The sequence below is a fragment of the Bombus fervidus genome, chromosome 6 (genome assembly GCF_041682495.2).
Source record: "Bombus fervidus isolate BK054 chromosome 6, iyBomFerv1, whole genome shotgun sequence".
Lineage (NCBI taxonomy): Eukaryota > Metazoa > Arthropoda > Insecta > Hymenoptera > Apidae > Bombus > Bombus fervidus.
Window position 1 is genome coordinate 15730212 of NC_091522.1, and position 25748 is coordinate 15755959.

The 25748-nt window shown below is 46.8% G+C and overlaps 1 protein-coding gene across 7 annotated transcripts in view; it reads left to right on the plus strand.

The window, feature by feature from the left end:
• Positions 1 to 25748, plus strand: part of LOC139988242 (latrophilin Cirl) — a 365567-nt gene that overhangs the window by 57384 nt on the left and 282435 nt on the right. For 5 of the 7 annotated variants that reach the window (XM_072005421.1, XM_072005418.1, XM_072005423.1 and 2 more), the window contains exon 1: positions 18756 to 19659. The gene's annotated coding sequence lies outside the window, so the exon portion shown is untranslated. Of the gene's footprint in view, positions 1 to 14611; positions 14661 to 18755; positions 19660 to 25748 lie in introns of those variants that run through there. The other 2 variants (XM_072005419.1, XM_072005420.1) reach the window with 1 other exon arrangement.

Below are 25748 nucleotides of genomic sequence, written 5' to 3' on the forward strand. Positions count from 1 at the left end.
AATTTTATCGTCGGCGATAATAGCTCGTCCGTTCTGTTTCTAAACTCGAGCCAAATAACGAATACTAGGAAATAGTAGATACGAACGAATATAATATGTGCATTTTAATAACCATTCGTCTATTCTTTCCGCAAAGTGTTTTTGCGACTAAAGCTTTACGTTAAGTTGAGCGATGTTGAGTAAGTCGATGATTAATGAAATACCGTTGATGTTTATTCATGGCGTAAAAATTCTAAGGGCTCCGTAAAAACTGCAGAAGCGTACGATAACACGAGGACAATTTATTTTACTGTACACAAAGGGCGGTGTTCGCGAGACAACCGCTCGAAATCTCGAAATAAACGGAGAAACGTGCCACGGAATTCTATCGATGCACTCGACTGTCTCGATAATTTACATGCCGACGATGGCGTTCGATAATAAGCGTCGAGCATATTTATAGAAGGGACTCTCGAATCTAATTCCCACGATTTCCACCGGCACGTCCGTACCTTTTTCGTCGACGTTCCGTGTCGTTAAATGGTCAATAGTCTCGATTCGCGATCGATCAACCGAGCCAAAGAATAATCAAACTCGCGCAACTTTAGAATCGAAAGAGCGTTCGTTTCGTGGAGTTTCGCGTACCGTCTAATCGGTGGTTCGATTACAGGAAACATTAACCAAGGCGTGTATAAACGTCAACGGGTTCCTGAAAAATGCAAACTCGACGACTTCGCGTAAGTCGATCCGTGATTCGCGTGGAAGTACGACGAATCGGTAGTTAAAGCGAACCGGTGGCCTCTTATTATTCGTTACACGCTCCGTATGTGCTGTATGATTTAAACATATTCTCGGTTCTTGATTGCGATTCAGACACTTCTCGCGATTATAGCTCGCGTCTACGCACAGGGCGCCGCTCATTAATTTGAGAACGTTTCGGAAGAGAACGGCATAAACGCTAATTGAGAGTAATTTACGTTGTAAGTTTGTAAATTAGATTACCGGATAATTATGTTACGGATAATTCGGCTAATATCCACGCCTCGCGGTATCTCGTCGATGATACTGTCGGTTGATATATTAGCTCGTGCTCCTTTACAGATGGAAAGAAAAATTATACCTTTGCCTTCTTTGTAATACGTAAAACTGCTTTAGTGGCGTTTCAAGCGATCCTCTTTTATCAAGTTTTATTTCGTTTCGTAAAAATCTTATTCGTAATCGTTCGTCAAATTACGAGCTTCACTGGTACCAAAAATACGTACAAGATTGTATCAACCTATAGGCATAAATATTTCACGATTTTCTTCGATACCTCAATATTTTAAATTTACATTTCAAACTTTCTCGTCTTTTCGCGTTGGATATTTCGCATCTATGTGTACCTCATCCATGATCTTTTACTAATCTTGTATCTGCTTCGGCAAGTATCCGTTGGTTTGACTTTGCGCATCCTGCTTCCTTTTTCATCTTCCTTCGCTCATCGAGCGACCGTACGAGATCGTTCGAAGGGTGACGGAAAGGTAAAGAATCGCGAGCGTAAACAGGAGCCGTTTTGACGGATCGACTTTATGAATATTAATAGCGGGTGCCTTGCATGGCGATAATTATGCATCCTGTAGGCAACACACAGTGAAAATGTTGTACAGAGTAGAAGGCTCTTTTCCAGCGGACGATAACGAAAGTATGTTGTAAGGAGATAAGGATGAAAGGAATCGATAATAAATCCAGCGGCACGACGCGTTTATGGCCGTTCGATAACTTCCTCCGCTTCCTTTTTACTAGGCAAAATTCTTTGTTCTCTCCCGCAGCCCCGTTTTGCTCGGTGAATCCGAGTGGAACGAAGAAAGGGAAGGGCATCCAAATCGACCGGCTGAGCGCTTTGAGAATTTCATAGCATTTTATCTCGATACCTGTTCCGTTTTCCGCGAGAGAGTGCCGACCTCGTTCCGATGAACTTCTGCTCGTCTTGCTCCGCTCGAGTTTTACCTTTGCAATAGAAGGCAGGGCTTTTGCGTAAACTCGATGAAAAGAAACGGGTAACGGAGTAGGGAGCTGGCATGTATCTAGAAATAGATAAAAATATATATATAATAAAGATACAAGCAAGGTACGAGGAATTATTCATTCCCTTGAGAAGAATTTCTTCAAATTATCATAGTTGCGTCGCTCGAACTGGATGAAACGGACTGTTCACAAATTTTATAATTTATACTCGGCTATATTCTCTTGAAATGGGAACGAATGCTTCGACCACGATTTCAACGCTCGTAATTGCAACAGTAAATTGCCATTTTTCCTCTTGTTTTTTTTTTTTTTTTTTCAAATAGCTATATTTTCCACGGTGCTCCGGTGACAGCTCTTGTTCCACTTTCTACGTGCAACGTCCCCGCATTCCTCGTTATTATCCAAGCATCGAACGACGTAATTACGGGCCAGATTGTATATCGTATTACGGGGTAAAATATTTGTTAACAAATGTCGCGGATGTACCCCCTGGCGGGATCGGTGTACGCAGGGCCGGGCGTGTCGCGTAACCGGATGAAGGCGAACATTGTGCGGATTGTATAGATATAGATGGTCGCGCGTAGAAAATGTGTAACCGCACCGCGCGTACCCGGCAATGGAAAGACGCGGCGTACAGCCCTTTATGCTTACGGTCGCTGTGGATCGTTTCTTTCTCAGTTTTCTTGCTCTCCTTCCTTTTCTCCCCTTCGGCAGCCGTTCTAATAATTTCGCACTGGAATTATTATAATTTAATACGATACTACCCCTCCCGTTCTTCGATCGTCTCGCGCCCTATTGCAAAGCCACGGCCATTATTCGGCGTGTTTGTAGCCTCCGGCATCGCGTAATAAGCCGGCTTATATACCAACGTATCCTCTCTTTGTCGCGCGCACGCACAGTGTAACGCACCTCTAACGCCGCCACGACACGCCTACCTTATTCTTCCCTTGTGCCTCGGCTCGGTATGTCCAGCAGTACGTACAGCCAGCCGGTATCTGCATCTGCCGATGCAACGCGACGTGATCGCGAAAAGCGTGAAACTTGTCTTTGTTCGCCACCTCGGAGATGCCCCGGATTAGATTTTTATCCGAGAAACGTTCCCCGGCGAAATTCTGTCGCTTCCGGCCGTTTCCTATCGGCGACTGAATTAAAGAAGCGAGAGAAACCAATAATTTGCAGGATTCGTGAATCTCAAACAGAGTTTTATTCGATACGTACAAAATGAAATAATAAAATGACAAGGATAATAACCGTCAAAATTCTCTTTCTCGATCGCGACATTGGAATTTTACGAAACTTGCATATACGCAACATGCATCGTATCCACGTGATATCATATCTGAGCGAATACTGTGAATCACTCGTCGCTGACTAACGATACTCTGGCAGCGACATTCGCTCGGTTCTCAATTATTTGTCATCCACGTGAAATCTCACTTTCATATACTACGAACGAGGAAACCGTAATTAATACAATTCGTGGAACGTGATATAAGCGAACATTGGCAAGCGATAGTGACTCTAAATTTTAATTATTCGTCACGTTGAAACGATTTCGTATCGGTGAAGACACGTACGTTACATATGTGTGCCTGTACGATACTTCCAACCGAATCCACCGGCACGCCTACCTCGTTTTTCTCTCACGTCTTTCCAGTTGGTTTCGCGTGTGTCCAGATCGTGGAGACCGGAAACCTGTCGTTTACGCGTCCGTCATACCTGCATTGAATGCCTGATCCCATAAAACCGGACACGCCGATATAACAGCAACCCTCTTCTGACCACTTCGGCGACGATTGTGACGTTCCGCTTGCGACAAAGAGGTTCTTCCTTCATCGTGAGTAATCCGAGCCCCCTCGTTTTCAACAATAACGCTGGAATCGTAATTGGTTTCTTGGTATCGTATATAGGGTTGCTTTCGCAGTTACGAAACCGAATAGGGAAGAGTTACACGTAGATCGCCAGCGCTAGGTATTCTTTTCGTAGCGTACAAAAGTTGATTATGTAGCTTGTTTTTTGAAAGGACACGAAGGTTTAGAATCAGCGAGTATTGTGAAACATGAGAAATAGCACGAGACGTGAATCGATGTTGATTTCGTGGAATTCATCTGTCGCGAATTAAGTATAATAAAATTTATCTGTATTCGTCCAGTGGCAAAACAGTTTATGTAACTAAAATACACCAAGTTTCCTCGTAACTTGTTATTTTTCGTTCACGTAATTGCAGTTTACAAAACAGATGCGTTAAATTCTCGTCCCAATAAACGGAGCTCCACCGTGGATAATTCCACCAACGTGCACTTTTTAAATAAAACCAGGTTACGAACAACGATAATTACAAGCGAACAGCTGACAGGATCAAAAAGCAGGCTAATATTACGTTTCCAAGATCAGGATTTCGGTCCACGTATTCCGTTTAATAATTCCTACGATATTTTGTTGCCGGCTCACCTTCGTTTACCACGTGCGCATTGTTAATCGTAGAACACTGCAGGACGGAAGGGAGGAGCCGCATATATATATTTACAGGCGGGTTGAATCAAATTAGAGCTCTCTCGTATATCATTCTGCTTGGGAATACGTCGACAACATTAGCAATTCAATTTTTTACGTTTCTGAACTTAATATTAATGCAGGCGACGAGTATCCCTTAAAATTTCAACTGTAAAATTCTCGTGAAATTAACGGTACTGTGAAACATCGGTCTATATACGCGTATTCGCCTTTCTGCCGTCTACCCAGTGAACGCGCATGGCTTGGTTGCTTACGTGCCGATAGTCGAATATTGCTTTAATAAATAGAACGTGTAGCTTCTTATATACGAATGGCGAGTAGAAGCGTGGTAGCGTAATGTTTTCCCTTTGAAGGAAGAAAACGGAGGGAAAAGAAAAGGAGAAGCTAAACGAGCTACGTTCGTATAACGCTCGAAGAATGCATGGATGTAGAGTATGAGAAGAAACGTCTAGACAGATAATGCAGCCAACCGACGACGCGTTAGTGGCAGACTTGCAGTCGCGCGAGTTTGTGTGCGAGCGCGAGGAATAGCAGCCTACATTTTGGAACTGACAACAAGACTGATAAAACTTTATCGTCCATTTGTGAGGGACAGCGCTGTCACGAACGTGAGCCGATCGTGGAGCAGTTGGAACGTCGCGTCGCACCGGTCGAAGAAACGGATAAGAATACCTCCGAGAGATAGGAAAATATCTTTGTACTCTTAAAAGATATCGAAAACGAGCGTCACTTAGCCATCCACCAAACTTCCCCCCGCTAAATTTCATTTATTTCGTCCGACGCGAGGCCTACGTGTTTAAGTGGCGTACGATCGTATCGCGCTCGATAACATTTTTCGTGTATTCGTGACGAATACGCCAGATGACATTGAAATTTCGTAAATTCCACGGTGTACCTCTCCGTTGCGTTTCGACTTTTAATCCAGCGATTCTGAAATCGCGAATACCACGATCAGCTTCTGTCTCTGTTCCGTTTCGATAGACCACTCGTGCAAAAATAGCAAACGCACCTGAGAATTGTAGTGTGAGAATAATACTCGAATAATGCCGATAACGTCGTTTTACAGCTGTACCAGATTATCTGTCGTAATCTCGGTTCGTAACGGATCAGGTAATACCCTTGTTGTTTCCGAACGTTGGAAAAATCCCTCGGTTACGGAGACATCGGTGTTGGCCGATTACAGCGGGAAAAGGGACGATAGGGTGCCGTCCCGTGGCCGTGGCGCATCACTATTTTCCCAAGTGTGTCGTCTCTATCGACAGCTGTCGTCGTGTAGCCGCGCAACCTCGTATCTGAACAAATATTACCAGTGAAGAGATAAGCGACGTTAAGGGGACGCGTAACCGAATTTGATGTAATAACCCAATGGTAGAACGTTTGACTTGCTTTAATCGTCCTTCGAAACGCTCTCTTCGAATCGACGTTTGCTTCCTTGAAATTATCTTAAGCCTGCAACTTACGCGTCTGTTACATAAACTAAACTTATACGAGAATTCTTCGCTCATCCGTCGATTTTCTCTATACGTTTCCTTCTTCTAATTCTACAGAAGCCCACATCTGTCGAGCAGTTGTATATAGTAGATTAAAAAATATTTTTCGTGCTAAGTATGCGAATACTATCGTAAGCCGCTATATGTTTTAGAGATAAGCGTGTTAGTATATGACAAGAGAAAGAATAATCTATTGATTCTTCGATTGAAAAGGGAAAAACAAATACGTATATCTGTAGCCTTATTGACAAATTCATTAGCAGGCGCTAGACGAAACATACTCCTTCCAACTTTGCACATACTTTTCTTCCCCCTTTCCCCCTTTTTTCTATTCCCTGCGCGATCTTCCTCAAAGTTTATGCGTCTATTAAAAATAACACGAGAAAATTGTTGCAGCAGCGAGCTCTTTTAACCGCGCGACTAAAAATTATTCCTCGGAGACCGATGAAAATCCTCGCGCGGAACACGATCGAATTATAATTTAGCATCAAGGGAGCGCGCCCTCTCACCCGGACCAACTTATTATTCCCGGCAAATGGGCGTTTTCGATAGAGCGAAACGATCTCGATTATCGGTGGATACGTGCGACGCACTGGCGTTAGGGTGTGTTTCGCTATGGAAAAAATTTTTAGCCGTGTAGGGTGGCCCGATATCGAATCAAGATAACGCCGGAAGCGATGCAGGCGGCAATTCGCGATGAAAATAAATCAGTCCGGGTTTATTCGCCGGAGGTGTTTCCGCTCGAGAACCCGTCGCATTAATAAAACTCCGATCAACCCTTAGACGACTGTCTATCGTTCAGAACGTCTGACGTTAATTAGAAAGGCGTTAATTAATCGAACAATGTCTCGACTGTTTTTCTTCCGATACGTCGAGAGAGAGAGAGAGCTTCGTAATCTCCTTCTACAACAATGTCGGTATTTCGTTAATCCTTCTTCGATGGTTGCGCGTGTACAAGATAATCCTGATAAAGCGTCCGGAGTAAGTATTCGTACGGTAGTTACGCAAAGGAACGTTTAAAAAATTGTCGTTGATTTATGAGACATCGGTAACCGCAGGTGAGAATCCCTCGTAATTGTCCCCGGCATTTAGCGTTAAATATTTCCTCTTTCTATCTCTCGTACACCTGCTTTTGCAATCTTGCTTAACCTTTGAACCAAGTCGGTGCATTTGAATCGTCCGGTATAGGAGGAAATTACGGGCCAACGTCGAGGATCGCGCGATCATATCCTTTGGACCTTTGTCATTCTAACTAGGATTCGTCGGGAACACTTTGATCGGTACTTGATGAAAGTGCGACGGACGTGGCTCGACGTTCGAGAGCTGGCCGATCGAAGATACGGGCGCGGCTACGCTGGATCTAGCGCAGCTTTCGAAAGTTTGGCGGCGCGAGCGTTGCCGCGTCGCGATCCGAAAAACGGCGTCGGGGCTTTCGAAAGTTTGGACGGCTCGCGGTCGATAACGGCGTCGGTTTCTCATGAATATATTCACAAGCGGCGGTTGCCGACAGTGCGAGCACGAGACAAAGATGTTAACTGGTGATTGGGGAAACGCTTTCCTCCTTTAGAGATCGTCTTGTTAGCGCAGGACCGCAGGACCCCACGGCATCCGCCCGTCCAAATCTCCTGTGCTCTCCCTCTCGTGGACTTTAATGTCTTCAGTAACTGGCCGTAAAAGAAATTCGTGTGCAACGCAGCGGATTCGTGTGCGTTTCGCGATGCGTACGTATACGTGTACGCAGGCGCGCGTGCAGGCCAAACCGGGAGCCGGGCCCGCGATGTCGCCTCGATTTTATGCAAAACGAGAATCAGCTGTACGTACTTACAATGTATACGCGATAAGGAGCGAACGCGCGGTTGTCGGGCTTTTAAACAGCCCCGTCCACCGGTTCGCCCGGTCCTCGTCGGTCTCTCGGCCGGCATTCTTTCTTACCGTGGCCGACTTCGCGTTCCTACCGAGTTATAAATTCGCTGGGTAACCGGCGACGCGTTTCGACAGATGAATAGAACTAACGTTGCATCGAACCGATTAAGAGTGATTTACAAAAAAGGAGAGGAGAAATCTTTTGAGACTCGATAAAGGATTAATTATCGCGGGTATAATAGATTTCTTGGGATCGATCGCGAACAGACAGCAACAACGTGATCGAGTTTCGCAAATGACGACTAGGTAGTCGGCGTGGTACGTTGACACAGGGGGAGTCGACTACGTAGCTTCGTGTCGACGGAACGACGACACTGGCTGCAACATCGACGGGAAGGATTTTAATTATTATATACTTAATTAAGTTTCCGCGTCGGCGGCATTGTAGTTTGGCTACGGGGGTCGTTATCTATGCCACACAGTACGCGGATGATTTACTAATAGAAACTACGCGGAATAGTTCGTCTGGTTAAGCCCTTTCGAATACACATTGGTTTATTGTGCGCTGCACCGATGCACTGTACGCCAGTGTTACGAAAGCATCGTACAGCGTGTACGCCTGTACGCTGGCTGGCTCTATTAAAGCCTCCCTCTTGTACTCGATGTGCACATCGCTGAGCATCTCGAAGCGTGTCTACGCGAACCACCCTTATTCCCCAGATGTATCGATATTATCGTACACATCCGACGGCTCCCGATGAGACCGATTCACCGCCGATTATTCTCTAAGAGCTCGCGGAACCAAGGAAAAGAGTGCACGTACTCGTCGCGCCACGAACGTTTTCGACGCGACTTCGTAACTGCTCGTGGCGCACGACGAGACTGATCACCGATGATTACTCTTCGAATATAATCTACCTCGATATTCGTTCTCTTTTCGTACGCTTCAGAGCCACGATATTGGACTAGAATATTCGATACGAACAAGTCGCGAATACTATCTCGGCGATACACGAAGAACGACGTCGCGTTCGTTTTAGATTAATAGGACGTTGCTTTTGAATTTGGATATTCGTTTAATAATATAGATAATTATTTGCTTGCGAACTATAACAAGTATCGTCATATGGGGCTCGTTCGCTATCAATATCGCATCAAGCCGTACACTCGCCCCGTGGTAATTGTTTACTTGTAACAATAACATTGGTCAACATTGTCAGACGATACTAATTAGCGGACAAATTGGACGCTAATGCAATTTATCCCGCGAATAACGCGATCACGTTCCATCTATAGAAAAAGAGATTATCATTGAACTATTTGCGATGGAACAGTCTTGTGATAACAAAACTGATTCGTTCGCGGCCGCTATCGAACCTTCGTTTAGAACGTACAGTTCTTGGACAAAGAGCGACGTCGAAGGGTGGAAAAGAGCAAAGGATTCGGACGAGGCTCGAATTAAAATTCGGTCGAGCGTTCGGCCTGTAGACCGCCGATTCTTTTTAGACTAATTGAAAATTATTGAAACTCGGCATATGGCTTGGAACAGGTCACCGAATGTCAAAGGCCTGGCTTGGAAAAAGAGAAAGGAGGAGCGGGAGGGTGCGCGTGCGAGAATGAACGGACGACAGACGCGTGCACGACAGCAGCGACGAAATGCCTTTGGCGATCTCGAATTTCGCGTCGATTATTCCGGGGCCGAGGCTTAATAAAAATGCACGATACGCCGGCCGATACAAAGAGGGTTGATTCGAGTGGTGAACAAGCTCCAGCGAGAAACAGCGCTGCACACGTGGATTCTGACATCCTAGGAAACAGAAGCAACCCTCGTTAACATTTCCTTCGTCAAACCGCCTTTTGTCGACGTCACCCCTTTTCTATTCCCTCGATAATCAATGGCCGACCGACTAGTTACTATTCGCGATTCGTTCGTACGCGGGACGTGTTTTCCACGAGACGGTAAAGGTCGACTTGCCCGACTTTCGCTTCGTCAACGAAGCTATCGGGTGCCTCGCTGATTTTCGTAATCCACAGCGTATAACGCGAATATTTTGGTTATTTATTTGGACTCGCGCGTTCCAGCTTGGGACGCTACAGGAATTGATCAGTCGACGAGAGGAGAGTCGCGAGGGGAGACAGGGGTAAGCCGAGAAAGGGGGCACTAGAGGCCAGGTATGGTGGCATGATGTTTCCAAGTAAGTGACATTTCGTGTTCCGTCTCGCGGAAGATTTCACCGATGCATAGAACACGGTAAATAAAAATATGTTCGTTTGAAGGAACGAGCTCGATAAGTTTCGGGAAGCAAAATGGCCAACGACGCGAGTCTTTCTTCCCAAGAAACGTATTGATCATGAGCGAGAGTGGGAGCCGAGGATCGATAAATCGAAGCAATCTCGCGGTGAAATAGCGGGGTCAGTAATCGAGAGCTCGTTCCCGCGGAGAGTACCGTGCTGGCTAGATGCAATTACCACCTTTTATAGAGAAATTTTCCAGCGATTAATCGATTCGATCGATCAAGACGGCTGTGAGAGACTTTTCACGCTTCGTACACACGTACGGCGATTATCTTTCAAAGATTAAAAAAGATATACAATTTCTCGCTGACGATGAAAAAAGTCCTACTAAAAATATACTACCAACGATGCATCGGTACGTAGATAAATGCAAGAATTAGATGTATCTCAATACCGGTAACGGAGATCCAGTTGAACGAACGTCTTCGAGATGCCTGTAATGGCGGCAGTAAAACAGTTTGTCATCTTCACCGAATTGTTTGCCTAGGGAGAACGGGCAGCTTTATGACGGAAGTGCGTGATTTGTCGCATAAAAACGTTATCAAGTTGACGAACGATAATTTTCTCAGCATCCTGGGATTAATACGAACTGGCGTATCGTCTCGTCCCGACGGAATTTGTTTGCGCGGAGAAAATGATACGTCGACTCATTAGCAGGCGAGTTTATACAGCCGTGGCGATTAACACGAGCCCGCTAATAGGAACAAATCGTCCTTGGGCCAGCCGTTGAATGAAAGTGCCACGACCGGATCGACGTCTTCGCCTCTGACTCGCGTTTATTTCCCTCTACCACGCTTCTCCACGTTTCTTCGCCATCCGCCAGATCTCGCATCGATCTCACGTAGATCTCTCGACGAAGAATCAAAGATTCGCGGAATCAAAAATATCGATTAATCAATTACCGTGATAGGTGTCGGAGGCAAACGCGTTCGAACGTCGACACGTTTCGCGCGGAAACATTTTTCACACGCGTGTCACGCGCAAAAATCCAGAATGATACTTGTGATCGTGTAGGATAGCCTACAGATACACGGTAACAGCGAGCAACATGACCGGCGGAGCTTCTGTCGAGCTTTCTCGCGGAACCTGTCAGTAGCAAATAAAATAAAATCGTGACCGGTGTATTTTTTCCCTGGATGACCGATATCGGGTGCTCGGTGATTCATTTTTCGCAAGTTTTTTTCTTTTTTGTACTTCTTCTTAGCTTCACCAGTCTTTTTAAATAGGACATGGGTATTTGCGTCAGTAAATCTTCGATATTTTAAAATTCAGCCTTGAACTTTTCACGGAATAATCAGATTTATATATAACGAGATCCTATTAGTCTTTAATATATGTAATGACGAAAGAAAGAAGATCTTTTTACCTTGTTCGAATCGTGTACTTTAAATTTCAATATTGTGTATAAAATTTCCGCCAATTGTAGAATAACGAAGCGAGATGCGATAAAGGGATTCCAACGTACAAATGTACAACTACGTGGGAGCAGTTTAGCAATACCGTGTCGCGCGTCGATCATGGAGAAGTACGAACAACACACGCACGGACCACGTATGTGGAAGATATTTCGTTTCGTCGTATGTTTCGTCGTTTTTTAAAGTGAAACGTAACGGTATAATCGATATACATATATGTATGTCGTATGGCGGAATGTATTAATGCGCGGTTCGCATGAATGCACTCCTGAAGGAAGCTACGCATACACCGCATAACCACTTACGCTAATAAATACCGTGCTCGGAAGACGTCGTGTAATAATTGCGCGTAATTGTACGTTATATCGAAATCTAAGTGGTTGGTTTTCAGGATTTGTTATCTTCGGTATGATTGCGCAGGACGCGAGCATCGTACGTATGCAGATTCGTAATTAACAGAGAGAGGGGAGAGAGGATAATGGAGAATGATGTAAAACACTTGGTTCGATAAATGTAACGCGGTTAGAGATAAAGCACGATTGAATGTTAAAGCGCATAGGATTCTTTCTTAATCTGTCATTAACGTGTAAGTTTAAATCTCACAGGAGCCTCTCTTAATCTATTATCACAAGTCGTTAGAATATAAAGATGAAACGTACAAGAAAAGCGTACCGCAAATATGTAAAGCGTATACTTGCAGTAAAATGAACTCTATATGTAAGTAGACTACCCAATAAAAGAGAAAGAAGTAGCGACGCGAGATATCGATTAATAAACAGGATGGAAGAGGAGATTGCAAGAAAGGATAGATCTTATAAAAACACGTGGTAAATTTGACGAAGCGCAAGGGATTCCTGCCTAATTTCCTCTCGGAATGGTCCGGATGAAAGAACGGTGGAAGCGAGGTCCCCGGGTGGTGCAGAAGCTTGTCTGAAAAAAACACGACATTAGGAGCTGGTAATTCCGTGGCTGCTCGTGTCCCGGGCTACCATCGAAGCCCGTTATAAATGCGTTACATCGCGTTAGCCGAGGATCCATTTATGAAAAAAGTCGGACGTCGCGCGACCCATGATAATTACAGCGTGTCTTCGGGATTAAATATCTTGGGCGCGCGTGTAATTTGCGCGTCGTTAATGCACGGCGAGGATTAATTTATAGCCGCGAATTACGGAAAATCGGAGAGATCCGTCGAATTAATACGTGTCTTTGTATCGTGCCTGGATACCATCGAGATCTGTTGATCTTTCGAACGAAAATTCCATCTTTTCTTTCTACGCTGTCCTTAAATAACTCCGTAACAATGTTACCGCGAATCGCCAAGAAACGATAACCTTTATATCCATCGGGATTCATCTCGACGAAGAAAAAAAAAGGAGAAAAAATAAGGAAGAACTACGAGAATGAAAGGGGCGGGTCTTTATCGAACTATCGGCGTTTCTCGCGCCGATTCCGCCGCGTGTAATTTCACGCCCAAATCGCGGAAGTTATGGGAATAGGGCTCGCGATACAAGGCCGTGAACGGGGTCGGCCGTTCGGTGGATCGCGCCAGCGTATTTCCTTCGGGGCCCGATCTCGTCGAAAAACAAACAGTTAGAGCTAGGTGGTCCCTCATTAAGTTGGCACCACTCCCGACCCGCTTCGGGCTGGTTCCCTTTCGATTCGAGTCGATCTTGGTTACCCCGTAGGGAGGATCTCCAAAAGGGCCGTCGGTCCCTCGGCTCCAATATGCATCCGTGTGTATACGTGTGTACGAATCGCGCAGTACGTTGCTATGTCTGCACACGTACAAACGCGTGTATAAGTAGCGAGTGTGAGTGAATAAAGCGTGAGTGTGGTAATAGCGAAGTGTGGTAACAGTGTCTCCCCTCCGGCGTTTGCGCTCTCAAACGTCGCGACGTCGAGTGAGACGTTACCTACGCGAAATGAATGCATTCGATACGTGTCACAATTATTATGCCGGCGAACGCCTGTTGGCCGAGAAAAGGAGAAAGATAGACAGAGAGTGATGGAGGGAGAAAAGAGAGAGAGAGAGAAATGGTGAAAAAGAAAAAGAAAGCGAACTGTGTCGCCACGTGGACGATAGTCTCTTACGCACGTGTTCATAGCATATGTACATGATCTCTGTACGTGTGTTTGCACAGTCAATGGAGCGGCTCGTAGCTCCGATTCCACGGAATTAATCACTGATTTATGTAAAATACTATTCCGCCAGACGAGACGGATAAATAAACGGGCGTCCTCGAAACGCGTAAATAGACGACGTACCCGAGCCGATTTATTACACGCGATCGTAGCCTGGAACTTCATTCAGCAATGGAACGATCCTATAAACTACGCTCGCTCTGTATAGTTTGGTCGCGTTACGATAGTTTTGGTGTAAACGAGAAGAAACATAACAGTCTCGGACGAGTAGTGGCGACTATACGCCAGTTGGATCGTCCCTATTTTCAACGAGGCCAATTCCGTGCGAGAGATCATCCCTCGAAACATGGTGACGCGAAAGCAGTCGCGTTACATGTGTGTGTAAGGAAAACGGCCGATAATGGGATTACAGAAAGAGAATGGATTACTGAAATCCCTCGAATGCAAAACCTTACGATAATCTAATACAATGTTCTTTTATCTTGGATACGCCGATGACCACGCTTATAGTCGCAAGGATATGTTTCGTTGTCGGCCACCGGCGCCGTTTCCCTCGTCTTGGCTCGTTTTTAAAAGCCAAACTACACGACGATTCCTTTACCTTCTTCCGTTTGTTGTACGACAGAGAAACGCACGGTATACGCAGGTAATGCGAGCATTTAACGCAAATGGGATGGTTCAGCACGCTGTCTTGTCCACAATGTGATTATAATGGAAGAAATAGTGGGATTAAGGGCGAACGCGTTTAAACGAACCATAGCTATTGGTCGCATAGCGAACGAGTTTCGAGATTCGATCTTGCGCGGCCACGGCCGTGTGTACACGCGGATACGTGAGCCGCGTAGTCGTATAAATAGCTGCTCGGTGAAGCCGATACAGCGTTAATGACCGGCTCGTTTTCTGTTGCAGACACCCGTCAACGACTCGGGACTAGCCAGACGCAGCAACGAAAAATTGCGTGAGTACACTGTACAGAGAACGGCCTGGTGCCAATCGCTCGATATTTAATCGATATCACCGCCGTTAGATCGTATCGCCGGCACTCTTCCATCGCTTTTCGCCGTGTCACCGCGTAGCCCGGTTCTGCGTTAGGTCGTGGAAGCTCGTCCTGCCATTACAGAAACACGCGACCAACGCCGATTCGATCGTAGCTGGACAAAGAGAATTCTTTCCCACGAGCAGGTGCTGCTACAGTTGCACGGAGATTGTTACGGAAACATGCCGTAAATGAAGTTATTACGCGTCGTGGCTCGGTAATGCCTACAACACTCGAAGCACGTATACATCTACGTGTGCGGAATTAAGGCGATTCTAGATTTCCGTATAATCTGTTTACCGGTGAATCTACGAATGGCTGATTCGTGATAAGCCTCAAGAGTTTCGTCGTACAGGAAAATGTATTTCTTCTTTTCGACGTTCATGCTTCTCTCGTAAGTGACGATGTAAAAGGCAAACTCGACTTTGTATATTACGATTAGTTAAGTGACCGCAACACATAGAACGACTCTGCTCGTTAAAGTACATACATAGTATTTATCGGGCACAGGAAACAACTATAGGCGGCAAAGTATAGTCCGAGTTAGTGGAATCGGCCTTATGCGTGACGTTTAATTCCCCAGCCAGATGTTCCATTCTATCGGACAACGCTGACGCAACACGCGTAAAATACACCGGTCGGAAAAGTCGTTAAAGACCCTTCGTTCTCTGTTCCACGTGTCTCTGCGTGCTCGCTCGAGGAACGTGGAAACTTTGCGTTCTTACGTGTCGTTTCTTCGCGTTTTAGATAGTCGCGCAACATCGTATCGGGCAGGGTAGATTTTAACCCGAGGCTCCCGGCTTTTTCGCGCTCGTAACTCGCGAAATCGGTCACGTGTCGTGAAACTCTCGCATCTCGCTTGATACGAGTTTCCATAAAATCAACGAGGCTGTAAAATGATGTCAGACACGCGGAACGAATTCGAATAATGTTCGCTCGTACGACACGGCCGTGTTGCTGTATCGTAAGCGAACTGGACTAATTACTCGAGCGAGAAATTTCGATCCGACGTGAGAAGAAGAGAGCGAGACTCGCGAGTCACCGATTTATTGAAATTTAATTCGCATACCGATAGATTTCTTCGTCCTCTTGTTCGACAGGTGTTCGATATTTCTTGAAACGTGTATGCATGATTAAAACGTCATCGTTACAATCGCGAGGTAATAAAGGATCGTTTTGCCGCTTCATTTTGGAAGGGACTGATTCGAATTTTTCGCTTTTTACGCGCTGGGACGAACCGTGAAATAGTCAATACCCGATGATGGTTCACGAAGGTTAACAGAGAGAACTCGGCCTGACAATGGGCCACCTACTCGCCCCCTCTCCGCCGAACGTCCCCGAAATCTCGTTTCAGGCAGCTGCTCGAACGCCATGGAAGCTAGACAGTGACGATTGTCGTAGGTTCGTGAAGTGTGAAAGCGTGCTGCGTCGCTTGGAAACTCATCGTGGACCTTGAGTTTGCGTGGGACACGGCGACGCTTCTAGGGTAAGCAGCAGCATTCGAAACCGTTGAAACGAATCGTGTTTCACCTACGAACACGTGCAAGCTTTCGTCGCGCTGGAAGTCCTCGGCGAGTCGATGATACAGCGTTGATCAGCATTTCCAGCGGATAGAGCTCGTATTTGAAGGGAACTATTTCGATTTCGCAAACAGAGGAGAACGGAAAATTCTAATGCGTTGCGATTTTATAGTAACGAGCGCCGATTTGTCCTTAGATCAAGCGTGAAACGTGCCAAGAAGTCATGCACTATTGGTATTCTTGGCGTTCTATCGAGTGACTCGTTGGTAATCGTTCGCGTGGATCGTTTACGTAAGCTGGAACATGACGGCATTTGCATTACACAATTGTCTGTACGGCATCTTGGAAAGAATTAGCTTTCTAACGCCCCTGCTCGATGCAAGGGATCGCTGCGTGTTTTAACATCTAATGACAAGTTCTGCGTGAATACGTTGGAAAACAATCGTCGGATTCTTAAGCTCGGACTATGATTATTATTATTTTCTTCGTCGGGTCTGTTCAAATTATCCCACCCTCTTTCGATCGTCGATACGATACGGATGCCTTCACAAAGGTGTAATCGTTGCTATCTAATCTTCCATTTCGTTAGTCTAAGTCACCAGTGTCGACGATTTGAACCAGTTGAATTCGCAGAATGATAATCGGACAGTTGCATGCGAAAACGGCGGTCGCTGATTCTACGATACTCTGATTGGCGCGTAGCATCGTCGGATTAAAGCGTCATCGGCCCGTGTCACGGTATCATCGTGATCCTGTAAACGACCCATCGGAGAATACACTCCCTTTTACTATTTATGGACTTTTGGGATTAACGGGAGAAAGCTCGAGAGGGATCGTGTCTCTTTTGTGAATTCGCTCACACTCTCGAATAGCTGCAACCCACCGGTGACACGTAAAGGGATATGGGGAGAAAAGCTCGGAGTGGGAGAAGGGGATCGTACATTCTCAAGGAAGATCGCGATCTCGGTTGTTTATGCGATACCTCGGAGATAGGGTTGCTCTTTTGTCCAGGGGCGGTTTTCACCGTTCGTAAGAAATACGGATGAATAAATTTCGGGGACATGACGTATCTCACGGACCGGCCGTGTATACACGCTCGGTTACGTGGCCGAAGCGATTCCGCGAACGCTTTACAAGCGTCGCTTTCCTCCCGGACGCTTTAGGAGACTTAACCCGGATCAGCGGGCTGTGATAAGTGACGAAGAAAGCGGCGGAGGATTTGTGGTAATCGCGAGACGTTATTGTTTAGCGCGTCGTCGCGTCCTTCCACGTGAAAAAGTCGATGGCGTAAAATCGCGTCGCATCGTTAGAACGATGTAGCCGACTCCTTTAATCGTTCCCGTGCTTAAGCGTTTCAACTCTTGCTCGAGATGGAGCGGAAATATTATTTTTCGATTAGATTAAACGACTCGTAGCTTAACGCTACCTCGATATCGAGACGTTAAGAAGAACACGACAGCGGTGGTGTAGGAAATCCTTGAATTATTTCCTCGTTTCATCCGTCACTCGTATCGTATCGCGATAAGCGATCTATTGTAAATTAAAATGGCAATTAAAACGGCGCAAGCTACGAAGCATCGACGAACTAACAAACAACGGTGCGACTCTCGATGCCGTACTCCTCGATGATCCTCCATAACGAATTGTATTTATCTGCTTCCGATCACTTACAGAATCATCTGGATCAACGAACGAAACGGTTCAATTTGTCGCGTCTCTACGCAGATCGATCACGTCCTCTGTAACTTTAAAATCTCAAAAATCCGACCACCCCTAACAACCGATCTCTCACTCTCTCTCCCTACCTCTCTCTCTCTCTCTCTCTCTTTCTCTCTCTCGCGCAGAGTAGTCGTAAACAGGCGACACATCGAACGTCGGGTCTTCGTTTACGGAGCGATTAGAACACCCTTTGGATCTCACCACCTAACGGTTCATCTCTCTCGGCCGCGCACACTACGCTAGGACCGGCCGCCACGCACGCACGGTCGTGCACACACGAGAACATAGCGGCGAGCGAGAGGCAGAACGAGAAGATACCAAGAGAGCGCATCTCCTTCGGTCGCCGAGTGCCTCCACCTTGAGAGTTCAGCGACGAGGGCAAGCGGAGAGAGCGTGAACGAGAGACAGAGCGAGAGCTTCGGAAACCGACAGAGCATTGGTAAGGGAAAGCGGCTGAGAGGTAGGGAGGGAAGGATAGATGGGTGCGAGGAGGAGGTATGGAAAGAGAGTAAAAGAGAAAGAGCGAGAACGGGTGAACCTGGTGGTAAGGGAGGGAAATAGGTTGCCGTCGGGTTCGCGAGAGAGAAGGAAGGAAGGCTTACGGAGGGGCGAGTGGTGGCTAGAAGCGAGCTGGTTGCCGTGGATGGCGAACCGAGGCGATGGGGTGGGTGACTAGGCGCGAGAGGGGAATCACTCGGCTGTCGGAACGGTGGGGATGCGCGGCGAGCGTCGGTGGTGGGGGCCGACGCTCTCTCGTACCCCGAGCTCGGTTAGTTTCTCCGTCGACGCCGCTGAAAGCGGATCGAGCGTGTCGTTGTTCTTCCTCGTGGATGATCACCTCGCGGCGAACCGTTCGGAGTCACTGCTGCTTCGTCCTACCTTACGGGACCCGGTGACTGTTCCGTCGAGTAGGATCGTGCGCGATTCGAACGCGTGTCGAACGATCATCGGAATCATGGAGACTCGTGGAAAGCGTGATACACGGTTTGGATAGTGCGCTACGATCGGGGCAGCAGCTGCGATCAACAACGGTGGTGGAGAGATTGAAATTTTTCATAGTGGACCGAACCGACCTACCCCTATGACCGGATGAAACGATTCGTCGAGTAGTGCGCGGAAAACATGGTTGTTTCGTGAGAAATTGTTGCGTTTGTTTTTCGTGTGTACTGGGTGGAAGTAAGTTGGCGAGCAGCCCTGTTGCTCGTTTCGTACGGTGCGTATCATCGTGAGTTGTTTATTCCTCGAGCGTTCTTGCGTTCGAGCGCAGTGAGAACTAGCAACCGGTTCACCACAGTGAGGAGTATAATTTATCAGGCCGTTTGAAGAGACGCGAGAGTTCTCGGTATTTAGCGGTGTGCGATCAAGGAACAGAGGAAGGGAGGAAATTTCCAAGGACCGCTTCCTCGTGCCTCGAGGCTACCGAGAGAAGCGAACGCCGAGCCGTCGGACGCTTGGTCGTGCACCGATCGGTCCACCGATCTTGCGGAAGTACGGCTCGATTTGCCGCGACCAAGGATCCTTTCCTCGTGTCCCGTCGACGTTGATTTTTCTCGCTCTAGCTCGACTCGACTGGATAGCTACGGAACCGGAGTGCTTCTCATGTGTCAGTGACAGTTCTGTGCGTTCCGATTTAAATTCCTCGTGCGATGTACCCAGACCACGCCGTCTTCGTCTTCCATCTTGTAAGTACCCGAGTCGTATTCTATCAGTGTGATCTGTGCGCGCTCGAAATTCAATAAAATCTCGAGAGGTTCCCGCGCTTTTCCAACGGGTGAACGACGAATAAAACACACGACTCGATTCGCGTGGTGTTCGTTCTGGATAAAAGCGTTCGAAAATCAAGAGAAGCAGCTCGTGGCAGCGTGCACACGGTATCCTCTGTCGTGAAAGCAAAGGTCGCGAGAAGCGACGGCACCGGTGACTTTGACACGTCCCGCGGGAAGACCTCGCATTAGGTCTCGTTTTACGAGCCGATGCTCAAAGCTTTGCAACGGCTGTGCTTAGTCCGTGGTAACCACAAACGCGTTGTGTGTACACGTGATCCGAGAATTCTATGCGCGTATACATAGTTGACCCTCGTGCACGTATTTCGGAGCACGGTGAACGAGGCTTGACCTCGAAAAGGATACTCGACGAGTATTCTTCAAAGATTCGACGTTTCAAAGATACGCGCGTTGTTACCTAGCGCGTAGTTACCTTCGTTTGTAATCGCGTTCGTAGCCAACCATCCGGATATTGGAATTAAAGCCCGTTCGTTAGATCGACGTGTTACCCGTTGAATCGAGCGTTCGCGATTAGTTCGCGAGCAAACTATCTTTTCCCGAATGTTTTCGACCGGCATTCGGTATCGAAACATCCACCGCTGTTCCGTATTATAGGTTCGTAGACCTTTGATTTTCGCGGCAGAAATTCGTGAAATTTCATGGCGTGTGTGCTGAAGGCTACGTGCCTCTGGCTGCTCCTCTGGGAGAATAAGTTACGACCGGCCGTAAGAAACTTCGGATAGAAGTTGCTGGAAATTTAGGTGACGCCGGTGATCGAAGGCCTCTGGAGAGGAGAGCCGCGTGTGATTCATTTATATCAATATTAGAGCACATAGAGCGATTACGGCTAACATTCCCGCGATACTTTGTTTTTCTTTCTTGGTTTATCGTCTCGGAGCTTGATTATCGATCCGATCGATGATCGAACGAAGAAAAACGCTCGAAACAACGATTCGAAGTATCGATAGATAACGCGATAACTCATTGGTTCGCGATAACGGTTCGATTCGTGACATCTGCGGTGCATGCTCGGCTCCCGATGACATTTGCCGTCGGTATTCCACTGTTCTTGCGTTCTAGTCTGATCGCTTTCACAAATAGCGAATCGTCGGTCTTTCGTTCGTTCGTTCGCGGAAAAACCGTGCTCCGTTAATCCGTTCTCCCACGAGAGAACGAGTCGCGCGCACCACTCGTCGAGGCAGGCTTTTTTTCCTCTCGAAGGTCACGACACTCGTCGTTTTTTCGGCTGTCTGCCATCGAAGCCCCCTGTGCACAGGCCCGTGTATCGGAATATTGGAAAACCGTGTCGCCTCAAAACTTCGACAAATACATCAATAGAAGCGCATTCGTCGAACGAAACGCTCCGAGCGCACCGACGAGATACCAGTGTTTTCCCAAGATTTTTGTATTTGCCCGGTCAATTAAGTTCGACCGTGTTTGCGCTCGTTTACACGAACGTTCGTCGTCACGACGAGCTAATTAAGCTTACAAGCGCTTGTTTTTGTCGAATGATTCACAACGTCTTGCACGCTGCATCGTTCTCCCCTGCGATCTTCCTTCCTTCTTTCTTTCTTTCTTTCCTCGTTCGCTTTCATCTTTTACGATTCGCGGTGAGAATCGCGTTTTCACGCGTGTTTCGGTCACGAACGCGCAAACGTGATCGTGTATCTCGAACGACGACGTGTCTGACCGTGACCGGCCGTTTCTTCTCGAATTACGCGATGAAAAGCGAAAATTATTTGCCAAATCGTTTCTGTCGGTAACGACACAGTCGCCTTTGATTTTCCGCTCTCATCCGTGCTCGCGTGTCACGCTGTTTCGAAACGGCGTCGCCGGCTAGTGGCTTACCGCTTAATTTATACTCCGATTCATTCTCGATTCCGCTTTTTACACCTCCGCGCAGAATCCTTATGAAACATGCAGAGGACATGCCGATGAAAAAGTTGAGAAACAGGTGCAGGTGGCGAAGATACACGAGGAAACAGGAAATACCTGAATCCATTTCGGACGATCGTATCTCTCGGGAAACGAGTGACCACCTTCGCTGCTGCCTCCATTGGTTGCCTCGCCTCGCCGTATTTACTTTGACGTGAGTGGAAACGGTGCTGGTTTTAATATCGTTCGTTCATTGACTCGTAGCGTTTCGCAATCCGCGAGTATCTCGCCTTACTTTCGTACTGGTTTCGAAAGGGGAAATTTCGTTTGTCCATAAACCATAAATCCACAGAACCGACTAATCGGGTAATTTTATGGGCTTATACTGGCGGTAATCGCGATAGGGAGGTATCGAAAAGTTTCTCTGTAGCGTAACTAAGAATTATGAGAATTTGTTACGCGCGTTTTCCATACCAGGAAAGACATAAATTCAGGTATATAGGCAAAGTGTCTATCAAACGCTCGTTTCTGCAAAGTTTTCGTCCCAGACGTGTATATTACATAATTTATCCCTGTTTCGGGTATTCCTTTCTCGAGGAGGATTTTCGACTATTTATTTCTATATGTTTACGTAAGTAGCGACAGGTATGCGAATCTGTTCGCGTTACGATTGCGAAATCGTTGCGACACCGTTGCGAATAGAGGGCATAATTACGACCGAAACATCTCGTTATGGATAGTTTCGTCCTTGTGCCGTTAGAATCTCGCAAGCAAAACGATTTTCAAGCGGACACGAGCGCCGGTGGCATCGCTCGATTATCCCCGTTGCTCAATCCGAAACCGTAGATCAAGCCGGCCGTTACAATATTCACGGTGGGACTTTGGCGTCCGACGAAATAACACGTTTCGCGCGTTTCCTTCGAAACTCGCTGGAACGTAACGCGTCGACGAGCATTTTTCGCGCGTTCAACCGGCTCGCTCGCGAGTTTTCTCTCTCTTTCTTTCTGTCTTTCTCTTTCTCTGTTCAGCGTATACGTGTGTGTACGGAGACGTGGCATCGACGTGGCGCGCGATCATAATGTTAAATCGCGGCCGTCCGGCTCGGTCCGGTGTGTGTATCGTGCCGAACGCGGCGCGTACGGTGCCGATAAACTTAGTAATGGCAGAAAAATTGCCGCGATTAAGGTTGAAAACACATCCAGCAACCGCCATTTTCTCACAACACCTGCGAATTACGCGTAATTGCCGTTCCTTCGTCCCGTTCCATCTCTACCGGCGATCCGTTCCTGGGAACCCGAGGGCAGTTCATTGTCTAACGCCGCGTACGCCGTGTCCGTGTCACGAAAGAGAGAGGAAGAAAGATAAAGATAGAGAAAGACGGTATAGGGATAATCGTCATGTCGAATCGAAAATTAACGTTAAATCGTGGCCCCACGGTTCGTTCATCCTTAGACGGAGTAGGATCGTGCGGAGCCGCGAAGAAAAACACGCTCGCTCCGGAACATCCGTTCGTCTGACGTTCGGATCATCCGTGTCGAATCACGGAACTCTTAAATTTCCGCGGGATTATAGACGACCATTGTCGATGCTGGATCGAGGAACCGTTGGATATATCACGATTTTATTTCTCGCGATTCGACACGGAAAATCGTCAAAGCGTCGCGCGAGTATATACGTTGTATCGAAAGTACAATCGATTTCGCTATCGAAGGCTGAGATATTCGAAATCGTTTGGAATTGCGTCTCGAATAATTTCCAACGATTTTAAAAAAAGAAAAGGAATAGTTTCGATTTGTAACGCGAAGAACGCGGCGGAGAGGCGGGCGAGATCGATATTTGGTTTTTGAGCTTAAAGCAACGAGCGCATTTCGGCATTGTTTTCTCTCCGCTTTATAGAAATTTCCTTGGAACATGGCTCGAATACGGGGTGCCGAGGATTATTAACGACGCCGCGTTATCGGCGTTTCTGACGCGAGAACGCGCTGATACTCGCGGGCGGCGGCACGGTGTTTCGATAGGCGATGAGCGGGGCCCGGAATATACGTAACGGTGTTGGAGCCGTTGGCGGTTTCGCGATATCGATTGTTTTCACGGCCCCGTGCCGTGCTTCGGAATAGTTGGCGAGCACGAGTGCGGAAAATGCGTAACATTATCCTACTCGGGCATGCATGCTTCTAAGTGGTAGGTTCGAGTTGCAATTCTCTCCTCCCCCACCCTCTCTTTGTCTCTCTTTCACCCTATTGGAGATTCGGGGCGCATGTTCGAGTCGTGGACTGGCATTTCACGATCGAATCGCTCTCTTTCCCGGAAAATGTTATTCGATGATTAACTATTCATACGAAGTCGCGATAGACATTTATATCTGGATAATTGTAATCTATTTGGAATCAGACGTTCGACGATTTAACGTTTGGTTTATTCCCAAAGCTTTTCATTGTCAGACAATTCTCGATTTGGAGAAGTAAATTCTAGTACGAGGCATATGAGGGTATGAGTTGTTGGTTTTATAATCGAGTAAGAAACGAATACGGCGTGAACTCGGAAGTATTTATTTAAATTTATCCGGGGGTCAAACAGTTCGTGCAACTGGAGTTTATATAATGATTGCTCATTCATTTTAGCACTCTTAGTGATTTTTAAGTGATTTCTAATGGATCCAACGAACGGAAGATCGTTTGGTCGTACTAATTAACTGAAATTTCATTCGTATAAACGAATATTAGATAAATGGATTTTCGTTGTATTGCGCAACAAGACAGGCAGTTTCGAAATACGAATTATAGCTATCATTTATTGGAAACAGTCTTGCGAAAATATGAACCGCGATATGCAAATTTCTGCGCTCTGAAAATACTTTCGTGTCAGATTTAATCGGACCGTTTAAAGAATCATCGATGCAATGATACTCGCAAGAATACGAACGAGGGTGGAAGAAAGTGGTTTTACCGAGGCGAGTTCGATTCAACCGTTCGCGGCGATTTGAAACGTAGCTTGCACAATGGTTTTACGCACGTGCACGCACACGGTCACGCGGACGCGTCACACGCAGCGCGTACACGAGTGGCCTCTTATCGGGTGGAAGAACGCGCGTAGCCGCGTATGTAGGAGGCGTGTTTGCGAAGTTATGGTGTCCACGAGCTTTTATGGCCTGGCTCTGCGAGTATACCTGTGTGTTCACGTTTGCGAGCTTGTGGCGCGTGTAAACGCACACACGCGTACGCGTGCTACTTCGAGAGCGCGGAACAGGCTCGATCAAGACTTGGCCGTAGCAAATAACTACACGTGTCCAATTAGACACGCGAAACTGTTACTCGATAGTGGATACTCTGTAACCGCGGGAACGTCGAGACGACCTCGAGATTTCGTCCTGTAATTAGACGGCGCGAACGATCGATTGCGCAATTTTCTCATTTCGCAATCGCCGCACGAGAAACCGGACTCGTTTTCTGGTGCGCGGGAATATCTGTCGGCATGCTCGAAAACGAACGACTCGTACGTTTTCGGTTTCTTCGAGATCTCGTCGATGGAAAGACTTTTGCTTCTGTTGCGATGATAAACGTGGTTTCTATTGCCAGCTCTATCGATGCTCGATCTGAACGAGCGCGCTTGGATGCTTCTACCCTTGACTGGTAGGGTGTAATACTTGCTATGCGACTGGTAGGGTAAACCAGATCCGGTTATGAGCAAAAAGACCGGTACGTTGTAATAATAACTACACGCTTCCATTGATCGAATATAAAATACGTTTATGAAATACACGTAATTATATAGCCATTGAAAATCTCACGAAAAAGAAAGGTAAAGAATAGTAGCACTTAAATTTAAGTATGTAGTTCGCTTACTTACTCGTCGCCAGATGTTCGCCATATCAGAGTCTATCTCTTCATCCTATGTATTCCCGAGATTTCACTGCTACAAGCAGTCTGCTGTCCCGTGGTTGCGCGCCAGACTTCATTCTCTTAAAAGCATGTCCCTTCTGTTTGGCGGGGAGGACGGAGAGCAATGGGATCGCAGGGTCGGCTTTTCGTAAGCGTAATTTGCGCGTAATTATCGCGGATAGCGATACAGCTAGCTGCGATGAACCATTTATGTGATTAATAGAGGCCGGTAGTTCGCGAGCCTACGGCTCTGTT